The 22881-nt window shown below is 37.6% G+C and overlaps 1 long non-coding RNA gene across 9 annotated transcripts in view; it reads right to left on the bottom strand.

Annotated features, from left to right (window-relative positions):
* The window catches only part of LOC135598999 (uncharacterized), a 33994-nt gene extending 14237 nt beyond the window's left edge, over positions 1-19757 (bottom strand). For 6 of the 9 annotated variants that reach the window (XR_010481782.1, XR_010481777.1, XR_010481780.1 and 3 more), the window contains exon 1: positions 19641-19757. This is a non-coding gene — a long non-coding RNA (uncharacterized LOC135598999). The other 3 variants (XR_010481779.1, XR_010481784.1, XR_010481781.1) reach the window with 2 other exon arrangements.
* Positions 19758-22881: the final 3124 nt, after the last annotated feature.

Genomic DNA, 22881 nt, shown 5'->3' with positions numbered 1-22881 from the left:
CAAATCCGGGAGGTTGTTCGACAAATACTTCTTCGGAAATAAAACCATTCAAGAAAGCACTTTTAACATCCATTTGAAATAGTTTAAAATTATTACTACTAGCATAGGCAAGGAGCATCCTTATGGCTTCTAATCGAGCCACGGGAGCGAAGGTTTCTTCGTAATCGATACCTTCTTCTTGGTTGAAACCTTTGGCCACTAATCTAGCCTTGTTTCTAACCACGATACCATTTTCGTCTTGCTTGTTTCTAAAGACCCACTTAGTACCTATGACTAAGTGGTCACTTGGTCTAGGAACAAGCTTCCATACCTCATTCCTCTCAAATTGGTTCAATTCTTCTTGCATTGCAATGATCCAAAAATCATCTTTTAAGGCTTCGTCAATGCATTTAGGTTCAATTTGAGAAAGGAAAGCGGCGTTAGCACAGAAATTTTTGAAAGAAGAACGAGTTTGAACCCCTTTTGATGTATCTCCTATAATTTGCTCTTTTGGATGAGCATCTACATACTTCCATTCTTTTGGTAAAGAAATTTCGGAAGAAGATGCATTCAAATGGCTATTTTGAGGAGAGGGTTCATTTAAATTCAAATTATCAAAACCAAGATCATCATCAAAATCATTTTTCTTTAAATTAGAAATTTCATTAAAAACTACATGAATAGACTCTTCAATTACTAAAGTTCTTTTATTAAAAACCCGAAAAGCTTTAGAAACGGAAGAGTAACCAAGAAAGATGCCTTCATCGGATTTAGCATCAAATTTTCCTAAAGCATCCCTTTCATTTAAAATAAAGCATTTACAACCAAAAACTTTAAAATAGGAGATATTTGGTTTTTTGTTATTCCATAATTCATAGGGAGTTTTGGATAAGGATGGTCTTATTAGGACTCTATTCATGATGTAGCAAGCCGTATTTACGGCTTCGGCCCAAAAGTACTTAGGTAAACTATGTTCATTCAACATAGTTCTTGCCATTTCTTGTAGGTTTCTATTTTTCCTTTCAACTACTCCATTTTGTTGAGGATTTCTTGGAGTTGAGAAGTTGTGATTGTACCCATTACTTTCGCAAAAATTTTGAAAGTCACGGTTTTGGAATTCACCACCGTGATCACTTCGAATTGATGAAATCATGAAGCCTTTTTCGTTTTGAGTGAGTTTACAAAATTTAGAGAAACACTTGAAGCAATCACTTTTGTGAGCTAAGAAATAGGTCCAAGTGTATCTAGAGTAGTCATCCACAATCACAAAAGCATATTTGCTTCCACCTAGACTTGTTGTATCAATTGGTCCAAATAGGTCCAAATGGATCAATTGTAATGGTCTAGTAGTGCTAATTTGATTTTTTGGTTTGAAGCTTGTTTTTATTTGTTTGCCTAGTTGACATGCATCGCATACTTTGTCCTTAATAAACTTTATATTTAGAATTCCTCGTACTAATTCTTGAGATGAGATCTTAGATAATGTTTTCATGCTTGCATGGCCTAATCTCTTATGCCAAAGCCAAGCATCATTATTTACGGCGGAGAAGCACATTTCATTACTTAGTTCATCAAGATTGATGGTATAGACATTATTTTGTTTTAAAGCAATCATAGTCATGTTATGATTTGGTTTTTCAATAATGCACATATTTGATTCAAATCTAACGATGTAACCTTTATCGCATAGTTGACTAATACTCAAGAGATTATGTTTCAATCCATCAACTAGTAAGACATCATCAATGGAAAAATTAAATTTGTTACCAATAGTTCCCTTGCCAATGATTTTGCCCTTGTTGTTGTCTCCGAAGGTAACGTACCCTTCTTCTTTGCTAGTGAGCATAGAGAAATGAGATGGATCTCCAGTCATATGTCTTGAGCATCCACTATCGAGATACCATCTCTTGCTCCTAGCTTGTGGGTTTGTCTACAAAAGAGGATGATTTTTAGGTACCCATTTGATTTTGGGTGCCTCAAAAATTGACCCACTAACTTTGTTATTTATTATTGAATTCTTTATAGTTCCTTTAGGAACCCATATTAATTTTTGTGAACTAATTTTCCTAAATGGGCATTTGTAGGCAATATGTCCGGATTTGCAACAAAAGTTGCATTTCATATAAGAGGAAACATGTAATGTAGGTCCTTTTATGAAAGTGGTAGGATTTTGATGTAATCCTTTTACAAATCCAATTCCATTTCTATTTGCGATGTGACCCTTGTATGCAAGGATCATATCTAATCCTTTGCTACCAACCTTAAACTTGTTTAAGGTTTCCTTAAGAAGCAAATTTTCATTTTTTATTGCTTCTAAGTGCTCACACTTAGAGCATGGAGGAGTTTGAAGACTATCAAACTTATCTTGTAGCAAAGCATGCTCTTTCTTTAAGATACTTAACTTCTTGCTAACAGCTCTACATTCATCAAATAATTCATGAAAAGCAATAGATAGTTCTTCAAAAGATAACTCTTCATTAAATAAATCATATACCTCTTCTCCTAACGCCATTAGCGCGTAATGAGCAACTTGCTCGGTGTTGGACTCCTCTTCTTCGGATGCGCTTGAATCATCCCACGTTGCCTTGAACGCCTTCTTCTTCGATGTTCTCTTTTTGGCTTGAGGACAATCGTTCTTGTAGTGTCCCGGTTTTTTGCATTCATAGCAAATCACTTGGTCCTTCTTTTGTTCAAATTTGTTTTTAAATTTGTTCTTTCTTAAGTATTTCTTAAAATTTTGAGTCAAAAGTGCAATGTCATTATCACTGTCCTCATCACTTGAGTCAAAAGTGCAATGTCATTATCACTGGTCTTCTTGTGATTTGAGTGCCATATCCTTCCTGTTCTTTGGAAGGGGGTTCTCGAGCTCGTCATGAGCTTGACATGTCATTTCGTAGGTCATTAGAGACCCAATGAGTTCTTCAAGAGGGAATGCTTTAAGGTCTTTGGCCTCTTGAATGGCCGTAACTTTTGGATCCCAACTTTTAGGGAGGGATCTTAAGATTTTAGTTACTAGTTTAAAGTTAGTAAAATCTTTACCAAGAGCTTTGAGTCCATTGATGACATCCGTAAACCGGGTGTACATGTCTCCGATGGACTCACTTGGTTTCATTCGGAAAAGTTCGTAAGAGTGCACAAGGATGTTGATTTTGGACTCTTTCACTCGGCTAGTGCCTTCATGAGTGACCTCAAGAGTTCTCCAAATATCAAAAGCCGAATCACACATTGAAACACGATTAAATTCGTTTTTGTCTAGTGCACGAAACAAGGCATTCATAGCCTTTGCATTTAAAGCAAAAACCTTCTTCTCCGATTCATCCCATTCGCTCATCGGAAGAGAAGATTTTTGAAATCCATTCTCGACAATAGACCAAAGCTCAAAGTCCATAGAAATGAGGAAGATTCTCATGCGAGTCTTCCAATATGTGTAATCCGACCCATTAAACAAAGGTGGTCGTGCAATAGAATGGCCCTCTTGCATGCCGGAGTAAGCCATCTCTCTTGGGTATTAAACCAAATATGAGAGATAACCTTGCTCTGATACCACTTGTTAGGATCGGAGCGGCACTAAGAGGGGGGGGTGAATTAGTGCAGCGGATTAAAACTTTGATTTTAATCAAAATCTTTCGTACGTTAAGAACGAAACTTGAGAAATTTAACTTGAAGGCGTATTCTTAAAGTTGCGCAGCAAGAGTAATGAGGAACTAAAGCAGTAAGAAGATTTGCAGTAATGTAAATGACAATAATAAAAAGCAAACCAGAGATTACGCCGATTTTTAGAGTGGTTCGGTCAAATGACCTACTCCACTTGTGAGGCCCCTCTTCGATGAGGCTCTCACCTTCCACTAGCAAGTCTCTTGAAATGGAAGGGTAAACACCCCTCTTACAACCTTTTACAAGCAGCTCAACCTCTTACAAATTTTCAATAAGAAAGGAGGAGGAGAACTCTCTAGCAAATTGAAAACAAGACTTGCTAAGACTTTCTAAGACTTTTCTCTCAATCAAAATGCTTCTCAAAAGTTGTTCTCTCAGCTGAGATTAGAGGGGTATTTATAGGCCTCAAGAGGATTCAAATTTTGGGCTCCAAAATTTGAATTTTCTTAGGGTTTCCGGTGCTGGAGGTGCCACCGCCCAACCAGGCGGTGCCACCGCCCAGCGCTCGGGTGCTGGACGGTGCAACCGCCCAGCCAAGGAGGTGTCACCGCCCAGCTAGGCGGTGCCACCGCCTACAGTGTTTTCAGCCACTAGTTGGGCTTCAATCTTGGCTCTCTAGTTCGCTGGTTTAGCTTAATTTTTAGCCTAAACCAACTCTGACTTTGGGCCCAATTGGCCCCTAACTAGGATATAGGATTATTTCTTAATCCAAATCCTAATTACAAGTGAACTACATAACAAAAACACATCCTAAGCAAGCTTTCAACCGCGAACGTCGAGTCTTGTTTCGGCGAGCTTTCCGACGAACTTCTTCCGACGGACTCCCATCAAGCTCCCGATCTTGTGATGACTTTAACGAGTAGCCAAGCCTTCTCGGTGATCTCCGTGAACCTCCGACGATCTCTTCGGCGAACTTCCGATAGGTTCCCGATTTCTTCTCGGTTGGTTCCGGCAGCATCTCCGACGATTCTTCGGACTCTTAAACATCCATCGATCTTGACTCCGGTATTCTTGCTTTGTGTTTTCTGGTTATCGTAGTTAATCCTGCACACTTAACTCAATAATATGAATTAGATCAATTAACCCATCAATTGATTTCATCATCAAAATCCGAGATTCAACAATATTATTATTCGTTCCGCCCGGTAACGGGCGGTCCGCGTACCGATATACCATCGGACCGGTACGTACCGCTCGTACCGGGCGGTACGGGTCGGTATTGCAATCCTTGGATGAGAGCGACAAACGGTTTGTTGAACGGAGTTGTTGTGGGTGCGCGACGACCGTTCGTGACAATATGGTGATGACCAAGGCTTTCATTCGATGCAAAATTCGATGCACGCATGGAAGACTCGCCTCTATGGTACCATGGTATTCACTTTTTGAATCCAAAGCCCTTCTTGCCGTCGTGTTGTTCCCCGAAGTGGAGCTCTCGATCATACCTCTGTATGACCCAATCCCTCGCGGGATTTGTCCCATGTGTGTCGCATTGCATTGAATTGTTTCACCACGATTCGCCGCACTATGTCGCCTCCTAGTGACATCTCAATTACATTCTGATCATTGTGGGATGAACTCATATTGCGATCTCTTCATACGTGGCCTTTGCCAACACATTACAGGGCCTCTGCTACCTTCGATTGTGTTCGCTCCTTTGACAATCGACCTCCGTCCACTTGCTCTCAGGTCACACTCGGATGAAGCACAGCTCTAGGATAGTTTGTCACTTAACAGCTCCCGAAGTCCACTAACTTCGCTTAAATTGGTGCACCATTGTTTGGATCTTGGGCCTCTGCCCTCACCAGCATAATCTTCACTGCGCATCGCTTCCTTCATGGTAACTCGAATTACAACACTATGGCATATTCTTCAAGAGTACTTGTCTTCGCGTCCTCTTGCCTCGTGCCAAGGCCTTCTAACCCTAACTTCGCCTTCGTAAGTTGAGTCACCTTAGTTCTTTCGTCAAATGCTTCATCGAGATAAGGTGTATGTGCCTCGAAGCTTCATTCGTCTTTGGCACCATGCAGGATGAGTCTGCTCCATCAGAATAAGGGACTCATGGAATGACATGATCCCACTCTTGCCTCTGCAAGCGTTCTGTCCAAGGAAAGCTTCGTGCCTCCGCTCTATATTCCATCTTCTATACCAACTCCCTTCATGTGGCTTGGGCACTTCACCAAGTTACACCCAAGTTGCTCCGCTCCTCGATTTGCATTGAATTGATGGTGGCTCTCGCACCCACTATTCCACGAGTTAGCCCTCTGTTAAGTCCGATCTATATCGGCTCTAAGTGTGCCTTCATTTGGTGTTGCCTTGGGGTCGCACCCCCACTTGATCTCGCAATACATCCACCAATGCATTACCTCATGCGAGATCATGCAACGACTCCTCGCCGCTCGCTCTGTTCGTTGAGCTTTGTGGAGTTGTCTTAAGTTACTCCTCAACATGTACGTTCCGTTGTACATGATTCTCTCTCTAGAGAACTGAGGCTTATCTCTCTTAGATATCTATCCCATTGGAGCAACTTCTCTCTTTGCATCCTTCCCTCTAAAAGTTTCAGAGACAACCATCCCCTTAGACTACTCCGCCTCGCCGAATAAACGATGCATTGATCTGTCCTCGCAAACGCACTTGCTAGATTGTGACTCTTTGCCAATACAGCCCACACTACACCCGTCAAGGCCTAGCAATATGTTGAACTTGCTGCACACTTCAGCATTTTACGTACGTATCATTCTCATGCTAAAGAGAAACTTGTTAGATGGCGCTGAGTTTCAGTCGCATTGGGATGACCATGAACATTCCATCGTCCACATACAAGCCCTTGCATGAGTACCGAATTCTTTAAGTTAGCAATTCCCCTCTGCAAGTTATACACAATTCTTTTGGTCGTTGAGAAACCCATCCCACTTTGTACGGTCTCATCATTTACTAAGTGCCCCGCTTGTCTTGAGCACTATCAAATTTGGTTACCAACGTCGAGCCGTAGCTCAAACTTAGCCATCCCAACCTTTGTACGCTAGGTATTCTTCCCAGCTTGTTTATCCTTGTGGTACCTCTCGCGCGAAGGGTTGGTCATTCCTCTGAATGCCAATCTTAGATGCTTGTTCCTCTGAGCGACTCCTTTCCCTACATCTCAATGCTTGTTTCCCCCAAACGGTTGCGCATGCTGGCTGCCCTCAACACAACTCCGTTAGGTCCCCCACGTTTGTATGCTAAGTGTTTATATATGTGCTTGTCTCGCTCTGATACCAAATGTCACGAACTTAACTGATTTTACCTAAGTCATGCGGCACCCTTGCGTATTCGTCCGCAAAGGTCAGCCTCCCCGAAACCTCCTATAGGCCCTTAAGACCTACAAAAGAGAAAATGGGTTAGAGAAAACATTTCACTCGAGATCCACAAGCAACCATTTCAGCAAACACTTTGTAGCCAATGCAAATTACAAACATAGACTTTGCAAACTCTGAACGATCACATATCAAAGAGTCCAAGATGGTCCACTATAGACTGAAATCCCCACAAGTGCCCACATGACACAACCTTCGTTTACAAGCCTAAAGCGACCACCAAAGCCAACTAAAATAGGGCTTCTAAGCCTATTGTCAGCCTTCTACATGCTGTGTAAAGCATGAACAAAACCGAAAGACACGAACATAAATGAGCATTACATTAAACACCCCGTTTACAACTTTGTTCGTGACATAATGGTAGAGGAAGGTCTACTCTCCATTGAAATCCGATCTAATGATATTGGGAGGCTGCTTTGAAAATAAAAAATAAAACGAAGAAATTTTAGTAACACTGAGTAAGAACCCCTATAAATCAACTGTAAAACAAATACATATCTAAAAGTCAATCATCCCACTAGTATATATCAAATACTCAAAGGAACACTCCCCTAACAGTGGATGAATATATTTTATCCTATGGGATGAATTTGTGTTCTCCCAACAGCGGATGAAGACAAACCCATATCGTATTCACAATAGCGGATGGAGTGGTGTCCTTCACTCGTCAAAGTGAGGACACATTCCTCCCGACATCAAATAGAGGAACCATCCAGTCGCTACGTCTGATGACCCGTTAATCTCCAAAGAGAATCGCTCTACATACCCTCTGTAAGGAAACAAAATCATCGCATACTGATCATGTCCATATCGGGATGATATAATATATTAAAACATCTCAATTTATCTTTCAAGCATTATTAATGTCAAATAATATCAATTAACAATCAATTAGCTTGAGCCCTAACTTAATCAGTCTAATTGAACTTAATTTACTTAGAAACTAATTGAACCGATCTCTAATCCTTATTTAACCTGTTTGGAACTACCATAGACTAATATAATTTGGACTAGATTGAGTTTAATTTAGATTAAACAGACTAGGATAAATCAAAGCAGTTCGAGATCACCCTGAATCGATCTAAATTGATCAAATTTGATTTAATTCAATTAATGCTTTGGCCAAAATTAAACAAAGTAAAGGCAATGGGCTAGACTACATAGCACTGCGCTAAGTTGGGTCAGCTCATGTGGACTGCATATGACTGTGCATGTATTATACTAGTTTAGGTGTAATCAAACCAAATAATTAAGTTAGGAAATAATTTTTTTCCTTACTTGCTATTGTAATTTAGGAAATCTTAATCTATTTCCTTATTTGTTAATACGAATTAGGAAATAACTATTAAGTATTCCAAATAGGGTGATATCATATTTGTTAGTATATTAAATAGAAATAATTTATATTAAATAAATATGAAAATGAAAATAAATTTTCTTTAATGGAGGCTCACCTCCTCCTATTTAAGGGGAGGGATTTCTCTCCTTCGATTCTCACATAACGAAGCCTAACAACGAGAGGAACGAGGAGTTACACCCTGTTGACGAGAGGTAGGTTTCCCTACCTTTCTTGAAAATGAAAGTTTTAGTTTTTATTTTGATTTTTTAAATGTTGAATGTTTTGTAGTTTGAAAAATATTTATCAATTCTTTAAATGTCAAAATTTTTATTATTGCATTAAAGTCTATCAATTGAAGTTTTTATAATGTTCTTTGACCTCTGCTTATGGTTTTCTTTTTTTTTTAAGATTTAAACATGTTAAAAATTTACATGTTTCATGTATTAAATATATGATATTTCCTGACATTACAACTTGCCTTTAATCTTATTTGGATTGAGATTTTTGTTAAATTAAAATATGTTATCTAAAATTTTTGATATCTTTAACTGAAAATTAAAATGTACTATCCTTAATGATTTAAAATTTATTTGACTAGAATATTTTGAAATTATACATTTGTTGAAAGTATGTTTTTTATTTGAATTTAGAAGATTATTTCCTTGTATTAAAGCTTATTTTATAATATATCTTTTAATGTGTTATTATATTTTTTTGTTTATATAATTGTTAGTGAATATTTGTTGTTATATAAAATTGGATATGAATTGGATTGAAATTGCTCACAGGCCAAGCCCAAATCATAGGTTAGGCCACAACCCACTAGCTAGGCCCAACTAGTAGACCAGGCCTAGCCCGTAAGCCAAGCCCAACCCACGGGTCAGGCCTTGGCTCATAGGCTAACCCAACCCAACCATCATGGGCGATCATATGCGACGTACATGAACAGTCCATGGGTCAGGGCTAGGCCAGCCTTGTGTGATGCATGCCTAGTCATGTGTAATGCACATGACCAATAGATGGGCTAGCCCAATCTAGCCCAATATTGTTATTGGATTTGAGCCCAAATATTGATTGAACTAAACTAGGCTTGATTAGTCTAGATTGACTCAGGGTGATTCCGAATCGATTGACTTATTCAAGTCAGTTTAACCTAATCTAGTCCAAATTATACTAGTCTAGGGTGGTTCCAAACTAGTTAAATAAGGATTAAAGATCGGTTCAGTTAGATTCTAGTAAATTGAGTTCAATTGGATCGATTGAACTAGGGTTCAAGTCAATTGAGGGCTAATTTGTATTATTTGATATTGATGATATTTGAAAGAGATGTTTTAAATGTGTTATTTTATCTCGATATGGACATTGACCAGTGTGAGATTATGTTATTTCCCTGTCGAGAGCAGGTAGGGTGATTCCCTTCGGGGATTAGCGGGCCGTCAGACGTGGCGGCTGGATGGTTCCTCCATCCACTATTGGGACGAACGTGTCCCCACTTTGGCGGGTGAGGGACACCACTCCATCCGCTATTGGGAGTGTGATATGAGTTTGTCTCCATCCGCTATTGAGAGAACACAAACTCATCCTGTAGGATAAAGCCTCTTCATCCGCTGTTGGGGGAGTGCTCCTTCGGGTATTTGATATACGCCAATGGGATGATTGAATTTTGATCATGTATTCATTTGAGTTGACTTTTGGGGTTCCTACTCAGCGTTACTGAATTTTTTTTATTTTTGATTTTTAGAGCAACCTCCCTTTAGTACTAAATCGGATTCCAATAGAGAGCGGACCTTCCTCTATTGCTAAGTAGAGCCACTTGGCTGATTCTTGAAGTTAACATCACCATGTTTATTTTTCTACTTATGATTTGATGAATAAATGAATTATAATAAATGTTTATAAATGATGAATAAAGTGATGTTTATCTACTTGACTCTGAATGTATGAAAAGATATGAAAAAAAAAAATCCAAGATGTAACATCCTTTTATGGTATCAAAGCATGATCTAGGGCCTGTATGTATTAGGTCCCCTGATTGACTTTAACCGATGATTGTCTTTAACCTATTATAGAAGTAATGGAGCCAATTTCAGAGATTAGTGGTCTTGTCACTCAGGGTGCTTATGGTCAGGTGTTCGAACAAACAATAACTTAGAAGTTCCACGCATCGTAGAGCAAACCCAGTCCTCATATATATTTGTCACTGATTATGGGCTAGCTTCTCCGACTTCGCAAAATGCACCTCATGCCCTAGCATCCGTCAATTGTCAAGATGACGTACATGGAGTCCTCAATGCTATTAGAGGATACTTTGAGCGTCAGGAGGAGCGAGATGGAATTCCACAGGGTATGAATAATACCTTAGATCACTTTAAGAGATTGGGACCACCAATTTTTGAGGGCAAACCAAATCCAATCTTTGCTGAACGTTGGATTCGTCAAGTGGAGAAGACATTCGAAGCTATTGAATATAGGCAAACCGGATCCTTTCGCTTCTTTCATTTTGGAAGGGAAGGTAGACACTTGGTGGACCTAAAAAAGGAGGATGTTGAAGGCCGGAGGTAATGTGGTGACTTGGGAGCAGTTTAAAGATGCATTTTATGAGCAGTTCTTTCCTGATTCAGTTCGCATTGAGAAGCAACAAGTGTTCCTTAGCATCCATTAAGGAAGTAGAACTGTAATGGAATATGATCATTATTTCACTGAGTTGGCCCAATTCTCTCCACATATTGCTTTCAATGAAAGTCAAAAAGCTCGTCATTTTGAGAGGGGACTTCGATCATCAATTAGAAAGTCCGTCACAGTACTAATTTTACCAACATATGCTCTAGTGTTAAATCGAGCTCTGGTGGTGGAGAAATTTGATAATGAACTACAACAAGCAAAGGATCGAAAGCGACCTTTTAATGCTACACCATTTGCGTATGGGGGATCACATTCTGGACCCTAAAAAAAAGGCAAAGGCAAACAGTTTGGACATCAACAAGTAGGAGCTCCTAGTAATCAAGTCATCATAAGATGCTATTTCTATGGGAAGACAGATCATGTTGGATCATGTTTCCACCTCATGCCCCATGGGATAACGTGTATGTTTTTATTATCAACAATTAGGGCACATGTCGAAGGACTGCCCTCGGAAGCAACATCAACGCCAAGCTCCACCCCAAACAGTTGGACAGCAACAGTTAGGACCCAAAGAGGGAGGACAGGCAAGAGTCTACGCACTAACTCATCAAGATGCTAAAGCCTCGGGATCTATTATTAAAAGTATCATCACACTCTATGGTATGCCAACATCTGTGCTTATAGATTCTGGTTCTACACATTCTTTTATATCATCCTATTTTGCTATGAAACTACATAGGAATCGTGAGACAATGAGTAATGCATTAATGGTAGTAACACCAGTTGGAAACTCTTTGATAATTGATCATATATATAGAAACTACGTTATTACTATTGAAAGTCACGATTTGCTAGTAGATCTTATTTTATTAGAATTTCAAGATTTCGATGCTATCTTGGGTATGGACTGGCTTTCAGCATACCATGCAAGTGTCGATTGTTTCCGGAAGACTGTTACTTTCTCACCCCTAGATCAACCATCTTTCAAGTTTATTGGGATTTAAGAAAAGTTCCCTTATATTATTTCAGCCTTGAGTGCTACCCAACTATTACTGAAAGGATGTCAAGGATACTTGGCCTTCATTTCTGGAGAAGAATCTAAGAAGCCACTATTAAAGGACATCCCCATTGTACAGGATTTTCCAGATATTTTTCCTGAAGATCTACTTGCACTGCTACCAAATAGGCAGATTGAATTTACAATTGATCTTCTACCTGACACTGCACCTATTTTTAAACCTCCGTATAGAATGACACCAATTGAGTTAGAGGAGTTAAAGAAACAGATCCAAGAGCTTTTGGACAAAGGTTTTATTCGACTCAGTGTATCACCTTGGGGTGCTCCTGTCTTATTTGTGAAGAAGAAAAATGGATCTATGCGCCTATGCATCGATTATAGACAACTCAACCAAGTGACCATAAAGAATAAATATCCCCTTCCCCGAATAGATAACCTATTTGATCAACTTCAAGGTACTCAGGTATACTTGAAAATTGATTTGAGATCCGGGTATTATCAATTTAAGATAAGGGAAGGAGACATACAGAAAACTGCTTTTAAAACAAGATATGGTCATTATGAATTCATAGTAATGCCTTTTGGACTCACAAATGCACTGGCTGCTTTCATGGATCTCATGAATAGGGTGTTCCACCCTTATCTTGATAAATTTATAATTATGTTCATTGATGATATCTTGATCTACTCCAAAAGCATAGCAGAGTATGAACACCATCTTAAGACAATTCTAGAAGTTCTAAGGCAAGAGAAACTATATGTCAAATTAAGCAAGTACAACTTCTGGCTCAATAAAATTATATTTCTCGGTCATGTAATTTCGAGTGCTGGTATATCTGTTGACCCTCACAAGATTGAAGCTGTGATAAAATGGAAGCAGCCTTCTAATGTTTCATAGATTAGAAGCTTCTTGGGTTTGGCTGGATACTATAGAAGATTCGTAAAAGACTTTTCAAAAATAGCAACACCATTGACCAAGTTGACACAAAAGAATATAAAATTTGTGTGGGATGATAACTGTCAACAAAGTTTTCAAGAATTGAAAAAGAAATTAACCAGTGTTCTTATCATGGTGATTCCTTCAGGGGGAGAAGGTTTTGTAGTGTATAGCGACACCTCACTACAAGGGCTTGATTGTGTTTTGATGCAAAACGAAAAGGTAGTTGCTTATGCATCTAGGTAATTAAAGTCTCATGAGAAGAACTATCCTACTCATGACTTAGAGCTAGCAGCTATCATTTTTGCATTGAAAATTTGGAGGCATTGTCTCTATGGACAGACTTTTGAAATCTTCACAAATCATAAAAGTCTCAAATATATTTTCACACAGAAAGATTTAAATATGAGACAAAGAAGATGGTTGGATTTTCTAAAAGATTATGATTTTAATATCAACTATCACGAAGGCTAATGTAGTTTATGATGTCTTAAGCAGAAATACCTATAGTCTTGTAGCCTATATGAATATTCAAAGGAATTCTATGATGATGGAGTTGGCACAATCATATTTGGTGGAAAAGGTTAAAGAAGGTCAGAAGGAAGATACATATATTTAGATGATAGTTAAGGAGATAGCTCAAGAATCTAGACCTGAATTCCTCCAAGCCAAAGATGGTTCTATTACATTCCACAATCGACTTTGTGTTCGCGAAAGCTATCCAATAAAGATGCAATTATTAGAGGAGACACATAGATCAAAATTTAATATCCATCCCGGGACTACTTGTCACGACCCGAGTATGAGCCAACTTGCCAATAACTCCATTTTGGTCCTTCAACCGCGGACCAAAATGTTTAAGCAGGAGTTAACATAGTACACTCATCAGGCCCCTATAAGCTAATCATACACATTGTCCACTTCCGATATGAGACTAATGAGATGTTACAATATCCCCAACTCAATTAGCTTGACGTCATCATCAAGGTCCAACATATCCTAGATCGAACCCTAGCATAGTGCATGTGAGGATTAACTCAGTGGTGGTTCCACGCTGAGTTCTTTGACTCCATCCACGGGTAGCCCTTTCCTACTCGAGCCCTCTCACCCTGCCCAAATGCTAAGTCGGCTCTGATACCAAATGTCACGACCCGAGTCTGATGAGCCAACTGGCCAATAACTCCATTTTGATCCTTCAACCACGGACCAAAATGCTTAAGCGGGAGTTAACGTAGTACACTAATCAGGCCCCTATAAGCTAATCATACACATTGCCCACTTCCGATGTGGGACTAATGGGATGTTACACTACTAAGATGTATCGAGATTTATGTCAAAACTACTGGTGGCGTGGTACGAAGAGAGATATAGCAAAGTTTGTTTCTAAGTATCTGATGTGCCAGCAGGTGAAGATAAAACATCGGGTACCTGCGGGAAAATTGCAAAGGATTTCGGGAATGGAAGTGGGAGCAAGTCACTATGGATTTTGTGACAAGATTATCCAATACGAAAAGATATGACGGAATTTGGATAGTAGTAGACAGACTTACTAAATCTGCTCACTTCCTCCCTGTTAACAAGAAGTATTTATTGGATAAACTAGCAAGCTTATATATTAAGGAAATTATTCGATATCGTGGGGTGTTAGTTAGTATTATCTCAGATAGAGATCCAAGGTTCACCTCTAAGTTTTGGGGAAGTCTACAAAAATCTTTGGGCATACAGTTAAAGTTTAGTACAACTTTTCACCCCAAACTGATGGCCAATCTGAAAGGACAATACAAACTCTTGAAGATCTCTTAAGAGTATGTGCTTTGGACCTTAGTGGGAGTTGGGATATGCACTTGCACCTAATTGAGTTTTCTTATAATAATAGTTACCACTCTAGCATACAGATGGCTCCATTTGAAGCCCTTTATGGAAGAAAGTATAGATCACCTGTATATTGGGATGAGATAGGAGAATGGAAGCTTTTAGGACCTCAATTAAATCAAAAAGATGCTGATAATGTTCGAATTATATGTCAAAGATTATTAATAGCACAAAGTCATCAGAAAAATTATGCAGATCGAAGGCGAAGAGATATAGAGTTCGAAGTTGGTGAGCACGTCTTCTTAAAAGTGTCGCCAACCAAGGGAGTTATGAGGCTTGGTTAAAGGGGGAAGTTAGCCCCAAGATTCATTGGCCCATTTGAGATCTTACAAAAGGTCGAGCCTATGGCGTACAGATTGCTATTGCTCCCGGCTTTAGCTAGTATCCATGATGTATTCCATGTGTCTATGCTTCGAAGATATATCAGGGATCCATCACATGTCATATCGTACCAACCTCTACAACTAAGAGATGATATTACTTTTGGAGAACAACGAACCTAGAGCTTGGAAAGGAAAGAACATGTTCTAAAGAATAAAATTATACCTTTGGTAAAGATTTGTTGGCAACACCATTTAGACCAAGAGGCAACGTGGGAAAGAGAAGAAGATATACGAGAGCAGTATCCTCATCTATTCTATTAAGGTGAGCTAAATTTGGGGACCAAATTTCCTATAGGAGGGGAGAAATATAATCAAATCAAATAATTTAGGAATTAATTTTTTCCTTACTTGCAATTGTAATTTAGGAAATCTTAATCTATTTCCTTGTTTGTTATTACGAATTAGAAAATAATTATTAAGTAATCCAAATAGGGTGATATCATATTTGTTAGTATATTAAATAGAAATAATTTATATTAAATAAATACGAAAATAAAAATTAATTTCTTTTAATGGAGACTCACCTCCTCCTATTTAAGGGGAGGGATTTTTCTCCTTCGTTCCTCACCTAGCGAAGCCTAACAGCAAGAGGAACGAGGAGTTACACCCTGTTGATTAGAGGTAGGTTTTCCTACCTTTTTTGAAAATAAAAGTTTTAATTTTTATTTTGATTTTTTAAATATTAAATGTTGTGTAGTTTAAAAAATATTTATCGAAGTTTTTATAATGTTCTTTGACCTCTACTTATGGTTTTTTTTTAGATTTAAACACGTTAAAAATTTACATGTTTCATGTAGTAAATATATGATATTTCTTGGCATTACAACTTACCTTTAACCTTATTTGGATTAAGATTTTAGTTAAATTAAAATATGTTATCTAAAATTTTTGATATTCTTTGATCTGAAAATTAAAATGTACTATTCTGAATGATTTAAAAATTATTTGACTAGAATATTTTGAAATTATACATGTGTTGAAAGTATGATTTTTATTTGAATTTAGAAGGTTATTTTCTTGTATTAAAGCTTATATTATAATCTATCTTTTAATGTGTTATTATATTTTTTTATTTATATAATTGTTAGTGAATATATGTTGTTGTATAAAATTAGATATGAATTGGATTGAAATTGCTCACAGGCCAGGCCCAACCTATAGGTTAGGCCACAACCCACTAGCTAAGCCCAGCCCGTAAGCCAAGCTCAACCCATGGGTCAGGCCTTGGCCCGTAGGCTAACCTAACCCAACCATCATAGGCGGTCACATGCGATGCACATGACCAGTCCATGGGCCAGGGCTGGGCCAGCCTTGTGTAATGCATGCCTAGTCATGTGTAATGCACATGGCTAATAGATGGGCTAGCCCAATATTGTTATTGGATTTGAGCCCAAATATTGATTGAACTAAACTAGGATTAATGAGTCTAGATCGATTCAGGGTGATTTCGAATCGATTGACTTATTCAAGTTAGTTTAACCTAAATTGAACTTAATCTAGTCCAAATTATACTAGTCTAGGGTGGTTCCAAACCTGTTAAATGAGGATTAGAGATCGGTTCAGTTAGGTTCTAGTAAATTGAGTTCAATTGGATCGATTGAACTAGGGTTCCAGTCAATTGAGGGCTAATTTGTATTATTTGATATTGATGATATTTGAAAGAGATGTTTTAAATGTGTTATTTCATCCCGATATGGACATGACCAGTGTGAGATTATGTTATTTCCCTGCCGAGAGCAGGTAGGGTGATTCCCTTCGGGGATTAGCGGGCCGTCAGACGTAGCGGCTGGACGGTTCCTCCATCCGCTATTCGGAGGAACGTGTCCCCACTTTGGCGGGTGAGGAATTCCACTCCATCTGTTGTTGGGAGTGCGATATGAGTTTGCATTTATCCGTTGTTGGTAGAACACAAACTTATCCCGTATGATAAAGCCTCTTCATCCGCTGTAGGGGGAGTGCTCCTTCGGGTATTTGATATACGCAAATGGGATGATTGAAGTTTGATCATGTATTTATTTTAATTGACTTTTTGGATTCGTACTCAGTGTTGCTGAGTTTTCTTTGTTTTTTATTTTCAGAGCAACCTCCCTCTAGTACTAAATCGGATTCCAGTGGAGAGCGAACCTTCCTCTACCGTTAGGTAAAGCCATTTGGATGATTCTTGAAGTTAACATCACTATGTTTATTTTTTTACTTGTAATTTAATGAATAAATAAATTATAATAAATGTTTATAAATGATAAATAAAGTGATGTTTATCTACTTGGCTGTAAATGTATGAAAAGATATGAAAAAAAAAAAAATTCAAGATGTGACAGTAGGCCAGTCCATAACCCATGGATTGGTCATATACATTGCACATGAATGCCCATGTTGGGCTGGGCTGAACTAATCTATGGGCAGGGGCCTATCCTTTGGGTTGGGCTTACTCTACGGGTTGTGGCTTGGCCAATGGACTGATTTTAGTCCAAATACTAACCAATCCTCTTAATTTTGAATTATAACATCATGAAATTATAATAAAAAATCTACTTAATAACATTGAGTCATTACAACAAAATAAATAACAGTAGATTAAAAACGAAATTACATAAGGGAGAAATAATATTTTTAATCAACTACTATATAAATATAATAGAAATCAAATATTACAACTAATAAATTATTATATAAATATAATAGTAATCAAATATTACAACTAATATCATGCATACAAGATAAAAAATTTAGAAACTGCATATAGCATAAATAATTACAATATGTTTTAATCTAAAAATAAAATTTTAAACACTTGAAGGAATAGAAGAAAATTTTAGAAACTGCATATAGTATGAATAATTACATGCTTTAATTCAAAAATAAAATTTTAAACACCTTGAAGGAATAAAAAAAAAATATTTTTTAATAAAAGCAGGACAGTCTACCTCTCCTTCGTAGAATACAACTCCTCTTTCTTTTGCTGCGAGACTTAGTTTGGTAAGGAATGAAGTAGAAGACTCCCTCCCCTTAAATAGGAAAAGAGGAGCACTCCACATAAGGTAATATTTTTTATTTTATATTTATTTAATTATTATTTTTAATTTACTGACAAAAATAACATCATCCAACTTGGAATGTTAAATATTTATTTTTAAATTTTATTAACAAGAAAGGAAATAAAATAATTATGCTTAAACTGGATGATTTGATTATAACAGTCATGTTCCAACTAACTGGATTCTGTCCAAAATTGACAACTTGATGTCTTAAAACCATGCTAACACCTAAGCAATTTATATTAACAATCATGAACAAATAGCTGGAATAGCTGATGAGAAGAAACTGCTTGGAGCAGTTGCAGTTGGTAATATGTTCTAAGCGGAACAAGTCAGTCACATAATTGCAAATAAAAACAACTAGTATCTGAGGTTGGAGACATGACTCCTTTCCAATATTTGAGTTTTGTAGTTTAAAGTATGTCTAGTTAAACCAGAATATTCAAATATATTTTTATTGTTTCCAATAAATCTTCCTAGATCTCCTTCTTACTCTCTCACACCACTAATACAAAAAAACTCACCTTGTCTAACCCAAGCATTGACAGGTCTCTTAATGGGGGTTATCAAAGTCAAATAAGAAAACAATAAATGCATCCTTAGTTCAGCTTTTATAGTTATGAGGTGCATGCATTACGACAATCTGAGTACATAATCAACCAGATCCATGAGATTGTCATAATGAAAGGTATAGCATAACGAAAGAAGCGTTCCCAAAGTTATGAACGATGGAATGAAGTAACTGCACGGGGAAGAAAAAATCTGTTTGTAAAGGAGAAGATATACCTGAAGCAATACAAGCAGATACAATAAATTCTAAGCAGCACCTAGTCTTACAGCTAGCATTTTTGTTCATTCATTGTAGTAAATGATTCTCCCAGGAAAAAAGCACAACATATTCATGTTGCAACAAGACGTACATTCAATCTTGCTTTCCATTTGGTCCATCTGTTTGGTTGATCACCCAAAAGCTCCCACATAGGTGCTATGATAGTAGCATCAACCTGGCATATAGCGCCATAAATTTAAGACAGTTTCGAGGAATCTTAGGATGCAGATCTCCTATCCACTTTGACCAGCCAACAAGCTCAAAGTCATATGAGACGCTCAGGGTTTAACAATTCCACATTCACACAGTCCACCATTTTCATTTCTGAGAGTGATCACATTGTACCCACATCGGCCCGACTCGCAGATCATCGACCACCCCAACAATCCTCTCCAATTCTCGACATCACCCCCGACAATTACCTCACAAACTCCATAATTCGAGACCTCGTATATGTCATCACACTTGTCTATGCAATACCGCAAGTTCCATCAGGTAATAGAGATGAAAAGGCCGGTTACCCAAAATTTAAAGCAAGATATGCAACAAGAACTCAATGGAACTAAAGATGACAATCAGAAGATTCAAGAGAAGAATTGAGATCGATGGATGAAAGACTTACCTCGTGCGTGGAGAATGCGCCTAAAAGGAACCAAAGAAAGGGATCCGACGACGGAGAGCGGAAGACCTACCGATTCATTTGGGAGCCGCTGCTTGCAATACGGGTAGGGGGTCAACAGTGGGCCTCGGGAGCCCGTTTCGTGTTCTACTACTACAGAGCCCGTCAACTACGCCCGGAAGCCGCGCTCTGTTGCAATGTGATCCGATCTACGTTGCTCGGGCTAACCTATTCGTCGGTAACTTTACATGCTCGTCAACTTAAATTGGACTAATAGTCTTCAATACTTTGATGTCCTGCTCGAAGACCGCAGAAAAGATTCATCTATTATTTATAAAAAGATGAGGAATACATAACTATTTATAAGGCTTCTAAACCCTAACTCCTAATATGACTCGTACTCAAGACTCCTACTTCTAACAAACTCCTAATAGGACTCATACTCAAGACTCCTATTCCTTTACAACTCCTTATTCTTCTCTAAGAAATAACCTCCTAACTTTAGCCGGCCTCTTCACCTTTTTAATAGGGATCGGCTTTCTACAAATAAAATAAATATATATCATTTGGTATAACAATTGAAATATAATTTTTGTCCCAATAATGAGAGGTAGGTGTAGTGATGTTTGATATCCTTATAATAAAAATTCATTGTATGACTTGTGCAGTAGAAACTATGTTTAAAATATCATTATAAAGGTTTCTTATACTCTTTAAGAGTTTGTTTTATGGAGACGGATGAGTTGCAAGATATCAGCGCAGTTAGAATATTCTTAATATCAAGATTTATTGAAGTATGGTGGATAACATAACCGGCTACAATAGAGAATTATGAATTAAATTATCAATTTCTATTGTAGAAGTATTAGTAGTGAATGAATTATAACATTCTATGATAAAATCATGGAGGAACAATTGTACTAGTATTTGATATAAGGATATTGAAGTACTTTAAGAGCATCCAAATAGATGTTAAGAAATAGCATGTATAATGGGGGAAGAGTTTTTATCAAATAGTCATATGACATTTGACCAATCATCAAGATATTTGAAAAATATACAAAAAAAAAGTCAATTAAAGAAGGTTAAAACTTCAAACCAATACTAGTGGTAACAATGTGTATGGTATTATAAAATTAATATAAAGTCGAAAATCAATTCTAGGAAGAATTATATAGACTTTTAGACATAACAAGGGTGTGGGATCCAAATCCAACAAATAAGTTAAATAGAGGATAAGTTTAAATAAGTCTATCGAGAAAAAAAAATTAAGGGTCTGTAGATTCCAAACATGATTATAAATAAGATAAAAAAAAGTTAAAATTAGAATATAGATTAAAATTTATGAAGGTTGATCGTTAGTCGAGTAAAATATTAACCTTGTTAAAAGTTATATTTTGACCACGAAGGCCTTATCTTGTACAGTAGAGAGAGAGAGAAAAAAGATTTTCAATTGATAGATGAATTAGAAAATTTTATTTTACAAGTGTGGGTTACCATATTTTGTAATAACAATAGAGCATACAAGTTATTGATCTTTATTAAGAATGTGAATAATTCAACCGGCACAAATAGAGAGTTTGAGTAAATAGATATCACAATTTAACATTTTTGGGAGATGCGATGATATTCCAATTTACTAATCTTGGTATGTAAAGATTTTATAAGAAAAGAACCTATTAGAGAGATGAGTTGAGTGATTTGGTCTATAGTTTTGTTAGAAATTACTTTTGTAGTAGTTATAGCTAAGGAATAAATAAGAATGAAAATAATAACTGAATTAATAAGGGTAGTTTTGCTTGAGAAATTATGTTTTTCGCCCACTATCAATTCTATTGAGTACTTTATCTATTAATTTGTCTTGAAAAATCTTGGGAAGACAACTACGTGAGATAAATATTCCAATGCAAGGAAGGGGTCAAGAATAATAATGTTAAGAATATTTTTTATTTTATATATTTAATATAAGGAGAATAATGTTTTGGGAAGTAAATGAATGATTTTGAAACGTTTATTTTTGACCTAATAAGATTGGAGTAATTGTTCAAAATTTGCATAAGAAAATGACAGGATTTATCACATATAGCTATCTATCTTATGTGATATTTTGGCATCTTTGGTATTAAAAGGAATAAGTTTATTACGCATAATTACATTATTAAGAAGTTTTGAAAGGATGTGTTGAATTATAACAAAAGGATGAGAGGTTCCTCTAGAATAGTTAAAAGATTAACAAGTAAAAACCATTAATGAAGCATAAGTATAAAGGTGAAGCCATGACTCATTTGATTAACTGATTAGGAAAATGCATTCCATTGAGTGTCTCAATTACTATAGAGGCTGTTTGAAAATCAATTCTACTAAGGATTAGAAGTCTCGACTATAGATTTATACATAGTGCACTTACTAATAACTATATTGTCTTATGACAAGAAATACAAATGTATTGTTCTTAGCTAATCAAGTGATTAAAAAGAGGTTTAATACGATTGATCAAAATTTTTACTAAGTTGTAGAAAGTTGAAGGACAAAAAAAGAGTGAAAAAATTCAATAGTAAATCTATCTGCCCACGAGATTTACCGTATGCCAGATAATTTCTTTTTTCTAAGTAAAAAAACACTTATGAGTATTTAGTGACACTTGAAACTCTATTACCTTCACCAACAGCAGTTAATTACATATTATCCTCTATAATTAGTTATCTTTAGTATTGATCTCAGGCAACAGGCCGCCTTGAGGGGGGCTCGGCAGTCTACGGTCGAGGGATATGGCAAAGGCTGAAGGACACGACTCAAGCGGGTAGACCGCGCAGACGTGGTCTCTCTGGCCTCATACGGTCGAGTAGCACGACGCAGGCGGGCAGATCGCACAGGCGTGGTCTCGAGCATCATGCGGCCGAGTAGCACAACGTAGGCGGGCAGACCGCGCAGGTGTGGTCTCTCTGGCCTCATGCGGCCGTGTAGCTCGACGCAGGCGGGCAGACCGCGCAGGCGTGGTCTCGGGCAACAGGCCGCCCTGAGGGGGGCTCGGCAGTCTACGACCGAGGGATATGGCAAAGGCCGAAGGACACGACTTAGGCGGGCAAACCATGCAGGCGTGGTCTCTCTGGCCTCATGCGGCCGAGTAGCACGACGTAGGTAGGCAGACCGCGCAGGCGTGGTCTCTCTAGCCTCATGGCCGCCCTAAGGGGGGCTCGGCAGTTTACGGTCGAGGGATATGGCAAAGGCCGAAGGACACGACTCA

This window comes from Musa acuminata, chromosome BXJ2-1, assembly GCF_036884655.1.
Source record: "Musa acuminata AAA Group cultivar baxijiao chromosome BXJ2-1, Cavendish_Baxijiao_AAA, whole genome shotgun sequence".
Classification (NCBI taxonomy): Eukaryota; Viridiplantae; Streptophyta; class Magnoliopsida; order Zingiberales; family Musaceae; genus Musa; species Musa acuminata.
This window is presented reverse-complemented; position numbering and strand designations above follow the sequence as displayed.